General features: G+C 44.3%; 2 long non-coding RNA genes across 2 annotated transcripts; one reads left to right on the forward strand and one right to left on the reverse strand.

The window, feature by feature from the left end:
• Positions 1 to 650: 650 nt before the first annotated feature.
• On the forward strand, positions 651 to 3,557 carry LOC123507116. Its single transcript, XR_006675587.1, has 5 exons — positions 651 to 1,224; positions 1,485 to 1,931; positions 2,313 to 2,993; positions 3,105 to 3,407; positions 3,442 to 3,557. It is a non-coding gene; the product is annotated as an uncharacterized LOC123507116 (long non-coding RNA).
• A 916-nt stretch (positions 3,558 to 4,473) lies between these two features.
• On the reverse strand, positions 4,474 to 5,730 carry LOC123507115. Its single transcript, XR_006675586.1, has 3 exons — positions 5,617 to 5,730; positions 4,982 to 5,068; positions 4,474 to 4,614 (listed from the first exon to the last, which is right to left on the reverse strand). It is a non-coding gene; the product is annotated as an uncharacterized LOC123507115 (long non-coding RNA).
• Positions 5,731 to 6,242: the final 512 nt, after the last annotated feature.

A 6,242-nucleotide genomic window follows, 5' to 3' on the forward strand; every position in this document is an offset into this window, starting at 1 on the left:
GAATTGTTGCAGCTTATCTTATGCTCCAGTGTTCAACAGATGCCTGGAGGGTTCTTGAAGACAACAGGTGTGACATGCAACACAGAAGAGAAATCTAGTAGCTGCAGGATTACATCTGTGATAATGAAGAAAGGGACCACACCATTGCCTGCCACTCTAAGGAGGTTGTGAAATAAGAGACTTACCAATGCAGGTCATAATTCTTTTTATTTTATATACAGGCAACCCCCGCTTAACGAAGGGCTTACGTTCCTAAAAAACCCTTCGTTAAGCGAACCAATTATAACAAGGTTAACCCCTGTCTTGAACTTCCATTGAGAGTAAACAAAGTGCGGGTGCATCATAGTACAGTGAAAGGCTTAATGAAAATTATGAAGTTGAACAGTTAGGCAGTTTAATTTAAGTCATTATAATGTACACTTATATATGTATGTACGTAACTTTATAATGATGATCTTAAATTTATGAAGGGAGGGAGAGTGAAATGGGAAAGACACTAACCGGCAACCTGTGGAATGTAAATAAAGGGCGCATCATTGTATCACATACAAAACTTGTGTACCACATTTCCACAAGGCTTTCCATTTTATCCATTGTAGGTCACGAGTTCAGGTGGTTCTTTTAGCTTGCAAGGAAGATACGGTCTCACTAGCCTTCTTAATAGAATCTGCTGACTTGAAAATAGTAGAGACAGTAGATGGAGTCAAGATGGTGGGCCAGCAATGCTATTAGTGTTAAGACACGAAGGGTTGATACTGGTAGAGCAGTCCAACCTGGGGACACTTCACCTCTGGTCTAGTTCCTGAGAGAGAGAGAGAGAGAGAGAGAGAGAGAGAGAGAGAGAGAGAGAGAGAGAGAGAGAGAGATCATCAAGAAGTAGCAGGCTTAAGTTTAATCTAATGAACTTAAAACAGTTTTATCTATGTAGTGGTGGAATGCTGGAACAGGTATGAATTAGGATTATTGATGCACACATTATTATACCTGTACCTTGTTTTTGTACAAGGACTGACAGGTTTACACATCATAAAGCTCCATGTATGTGGTCTTGCCATGTCAGCCAGCTGATATATCTTCCCTTCTTGCAGGTATGGAATCCAGCAGTCACCATCTCTCCTAGTTATTCTGTTGATTTATCAGGAAACTTACAAGCTGCTTCAAGGATAACCACTTCTTGAGTGTGTGTGATTTGTAGAAGGCAGATACGTCCACTCAACACCTTAGGTGAGAAATGGTATTTTACTCTAAATATTTATAGTTTGTTGCTTGTGCCTAAGCTACATTTTAACTGTGGCTCCAGAAGGTTTTACTTGGCTGGCTTACAAATATAGAAAATCATTAGTTAGATCCAGAGGGGGATTGTATAAAGAATCCTTCTTAAAATGAAAGTTAGGAAGGGGAAGAGGAGTAAAATTGAGTTGGTGTGCTTTAGGATAAGCTAGAATGGAGCACACTTAATTGGAAACACAATGTATCTCTTTCAGATTTTCAGTGATGCATATAATATCAGGAAACGACAGAATTTAAAGAAAGACGAGCATTTTTAGTGGCTGGGGTCATGAAAATACTGTCATCCCTTGCCGAACACGAATCGGTAAAATATACCATAATTTCGCCTTGAATCTCCTGCTGGTCCTGGTGGATGCACGCGACCTCCCCTCCCAAGTGTCTTAGACTCACCCTGGGGCTGGCGGTATCACGCTGCCTCGTGCCACTAGCTCTCTCCTTGTCGCCCAACACGACGAGCTCAGGAACCTAACCGTCGTGTTGGCGAGGTATGTTCCTGACAGTATTATATCCTTTAATAAAATTTTATTATTTTTATTATATCTTTTCAGATCAAATGAAGGTAAACTTCTATTACATGGAATGTTGCTTCTCAACCATCAAGGAGTAGTTTGAGGCTCCAGGACAACTGTAGAGAAAAAAAGGTAGAACGGGTATCACCACTAATTCCTATCTTTAATCTCTACGTAGTTTACATACACCCTCAATCATTCTTTCACAGTCCCAGCAACAACATCCTGTCTTTTTCACTGACATTTACCCCTTATTTCCTTGGTACCACTTTCATCCTCTCATTCATTCATATAGCATCAAACTTTGCACAGATATTTTTTAACCCATCCCCTTCCACTGTGGTTGGGTTAGAGCTGACTGCTTTATCAACCCAAACATGTGTGAGCTGTATCATGCTTTATCAATCCTAACATGTGTGAGCTGTATCAGTCACCATTTATTTATTTTGTTGCATTTAATTTTGTTGCCATAAAATTTTATGTTGCCATTTAATTTTATTATTTTATACAAAGCACAGGTAGCCTTCAGAGATGTGTGGTGTGGTGAGATCATCAGGGAGAGGGTGCTGCTCTTATCACCTCCATGAGCAGGTCTCGGGGAGGCTTCCTCTTGTGACTGGTCTGAGGCAGGTGATAACATGGCAGGACAAGAGGTAAGTGCTTCAGTGGAAGGCAGCTGTGCTCCCCACAGTGGGTATACTCCTGTCCTCACTCAGCGATATGATGTACCATGATGCCTGCCTCTTGCTGGTCTCTAGATCCCAGTGCACTTTCCCAGTGCACTTTACTTCGTGGGTGTGTTGTCATGCAGCTCTCCTCGCTTGCTTCCAGCTGGGTGGCATATGCCTGGTGGGACCTGTGGCAGCTAATTTGACAACCTCAGTGTCCCCATATTCCCACGTGACTGGGAATCCAGTACAGCCTAACATGTATCCCCTGCTTGGCAAAGATATGGAGGTGATGGGATACTGCGCTGCAAGACCTGCAGCGCTGACTAAGTTGGTGTAGAAGACTGTCACCTCTGGGGAGGGCATCTGCATACTTGAGCAGTGCTGTGCCCAGCTGGAAGGGGAAAACAACCAGCTGTTCCATCAACAGCAGGTTGAGAATGATTGGGCTGAGAATGCTGCCGTGGGGCGTCCCGTTCTTGAGCTTCCACTGAAGCTGAACTTGTGGCCCTGCAATTTAACCCAGGTGAGATGGTGCTGGAGGTAGTCCTGGACCCAGGTGAGTTTCTTCCTCCCTCGAACCCCTTTCCTTGCCAGGGTGGCGGCCAGCTTGAAAGCTTTCTCCAGGTTAACCCAGGTGAGATGGTGCTGGAGGTAGTCCTGGACCCAGGTGAGTTTCTTCCTCCCTCGAACCCCTTTCCTTGCCAGGGTGGCCAGCTTGAAAGCTTTCTCCAGGTTGAGGAAGACTACAGCAGTGGTTGACCCGAGTCAGGAGGGAGATGATGATGACTCTGTCTGCTATGCTTAAGCCCCTGGTGAACGTCCATGTACAGCAGGCGGCCCACCTATCCAGGACAAGTTGAGCAGGGACAGCAGTGCAGCATCTCTGGCTGCAGGACCTGATGTGGTAGCCTGAGTGTTGGAGGCTCACCCAGTGAAGGTATAGGTGAGTGTTGGAGGCTCACCCAGTGAAGGTATAGGTGAGCGCCTCTGTCTACTGCTTTGGGTGTGGGCGGGGGAAGCAGTATTGCTTTCCCCCACAGCTGAAGGTGGTGCACCATTGCAGCCCCTTTACCTTCTTAACTCAGTGTGACATCTCCCATGCTCTGCTCACCATATTCTGCAGCAGCCTCAGGGTAGTAGGGTTTGAGTGCTTCCTGTGCAGCTGTGGAAATTGATAGGGAAGTTATGTTTCCTCTCTTCCTTGTTGTAGAACCACGGTCAGGTGTGTGCAAGTGCCTGTTGAGGATGGCAGCATTGCTTACCCTCTGGCAGCATTGCTTACCCTCTGTAGGCCTGCCCTCAGGTCCCTTTCTTGCTGGTTGATCATAGATGGCCCACCACTCGTCCAGGACCATGGTGATAGCTCCTCCACCAAGACCTCTGCCACATGAGACATCAGAAGGGTGGACTGGGACAAGTTTCAGGCTGTCCTGGATGAGTGGAGGACTACCTACGAACAACCAGCAAGAAAAAGGCTGTTGGTGGTTCTTCAAGGAAGTGAGAGAACATAACTACGCTGAGGCTGCTGCAGGATATGGTGAGCTGAGCATGGGAGGTGTTAGTGCCACTGTGCCCCTGCAGCATGGTGAGGTTGCTCTGCTTGTGTGGGCCATTGCTGGGTCTCCCCTGTGGCTGGCGGAAGTTGCCGGGTGCCCCCTCCTGTTGTGATGACAGGTACTACTTCGTGAAGGAGGAGCGAGTCGTGTTCTTCTGGGCTGTGAGCTCCGGCTGACTAAGGATACATCGTCACACCCACCTCACCTTCCCCAATCTCCCAGACGATTCCACACACCGGACCATGCAATTCCTTGCTCAATCTGGCTGTGGGGAATCTACTCTCTGCATGTTGTGTCCAGCCATGTTGGCGATAGGACCCAGCTTTTTGTTATGTCTCTGGTGAAGAGGCTGTGCAGAAGGATTAGTGGTGTCGGTGGTAGTGGCTTGTCTCCCCGTCAGTGGCTGCAGGTGTAGGGAGTTCACGTTCCCACTTTGCTCAGCTTTATACTTCATCTTACTCAATATTTCTTCTCAACCTCTTGTACTCCATACTTTCTTCATCTTTACAGACATGACAACTGGGAATACCAATTCTCAACCAGACAAGCAAGGCATCAATGTCCAAAGCTAGCTTGATTGTGCTTATTCTACTGAAAAAGAAAAAAAGTAAAGGTATCAATAAATTACCAATATTTCACATCTGGTCAGTATAAAGTTGGTCCCAGTCTCCTTCTAGGGTGTGAAAAAAATTCTATTCTCCTTTGCCAACACAGCAGCAGCCACCACTACTAACTAATCTTTAATGCTTGCTTCATACCTGTCTGATTGGGAGGGACTAACTGGTCTCTATCTTATAAAGATAAAATTGAAAACATTTGGCCTTGACAAATTGGCAAGTAGTGCATAAATTTCATCTGAATCTATTATTTCAACTTTAAATTTTGAGTAACTATCCCAGAAAAATAAGCAATCTTTGCTGCACAATTACTACTACTTGTTAAAGTGACTGCCGACCTGCAGATAATCCCATGCCATTTCTTATCTTGATGTTACAGGCTGCTCAGGATCGCTCCAAGAGTCAGGTTTTTGGATCAACAACTCCTGTAGAAGACAAACAAAAGTCAAGCAGAAGAAAAAGATCAGTATCCTGTTCACTAATTATCCCTACATCTAACATGGCACATTTTCTCAGGAGCTCCTTCTCAGCCTCAATTACCCTTTCACTTGCCTCTACACAGTCAGTAACTATCCATTCAATTTCTGTCTTCTCCTCTACACAGTCAGCAATTATCCATTCTATTCCTGTCTTCTCCACTCATCAATTATGCCCTAATTCAGTCAGAATCACTTGCATCGTCTCTCATACCTCACACTCCAGTATTGCTTGCTCCATTGACTCATCCTCTCCCATGTCACACATCTGGTACACTTTGCTGCAGGACTCAGACCATCTGTAGTTCCTTGCATTCACATCCATACATGGTGCCTATTCACACCCATTCAGACTCACTCACATCCCAAAGTAGTTATATATCCTTGTGCCTGTTTCACAACTCATTCTCTCCCATTCTCCATACCACATTACTTTCATCCTCTGGCCTATTCACTATATTACCCTTCTTTTCTCACTACTAAACCATCTTCCATACCTGTCTAGAACATCCAACAAAGTTTGCAACTCTGCCTCAGCTGATTCACTCATGACCACTACATCATCTGCATAAAGAAGCACAATCTTATCTCACTCTTCTCACTTACTCCTGCATTCATTATTCTCATTCTGGCTGCTAATACAAACTGAAAAAAAAAAAGTGTTGGTGACAATATACATCCTTGCCTAAGTCCTGTCTCACTCTTCAACCAGTCTATTTCTTATTTCTTATCTCTTAATACAGATTCAACTCCCATGTCAACATGCATGCTATGCACACTTTTTATATTACCTCTTCTCTTAATACAATTTCTGTTTATTATTTCTCCATCCACCCTGTTGTATGCTTTACTTAGGTTTTAAAACCTAAGTATAGTTTATTTTATTTTCCTCTCGATCATTTCATTCGCCCTAAACATATCCTCAGCTTTCCTGTTCTGCTCTTTACCAAACACTTCAGCGAGCTCAAATCATTTACACAATCTTTCATTCAACACTGTACTGAAACACTTTACCTACTGTATTTAGAAACACTTTACCTACTGTATTTACTAATGCAATCAGCCTATTCAACTTCTTACTCTTGTATTCTTCCTTATGCAACAGTCACCTGCATTCTTCACA

This window comes from Portunus trituberculatus, chromosome 21, assembly GCF_017591435.1.
Source record: "Portunus trituberculatus isolate SZX2019 chromosome 21, ASM1759143v1, whole genome shotgun sequence".
Classification (NCBI taxonomy): domain Eukaryota; kingdom Metazoa; phylum Arthropoda; class Malacostraca; order Decapoda; family Portunidae; genus Portunus; species Portunus trituberculatus.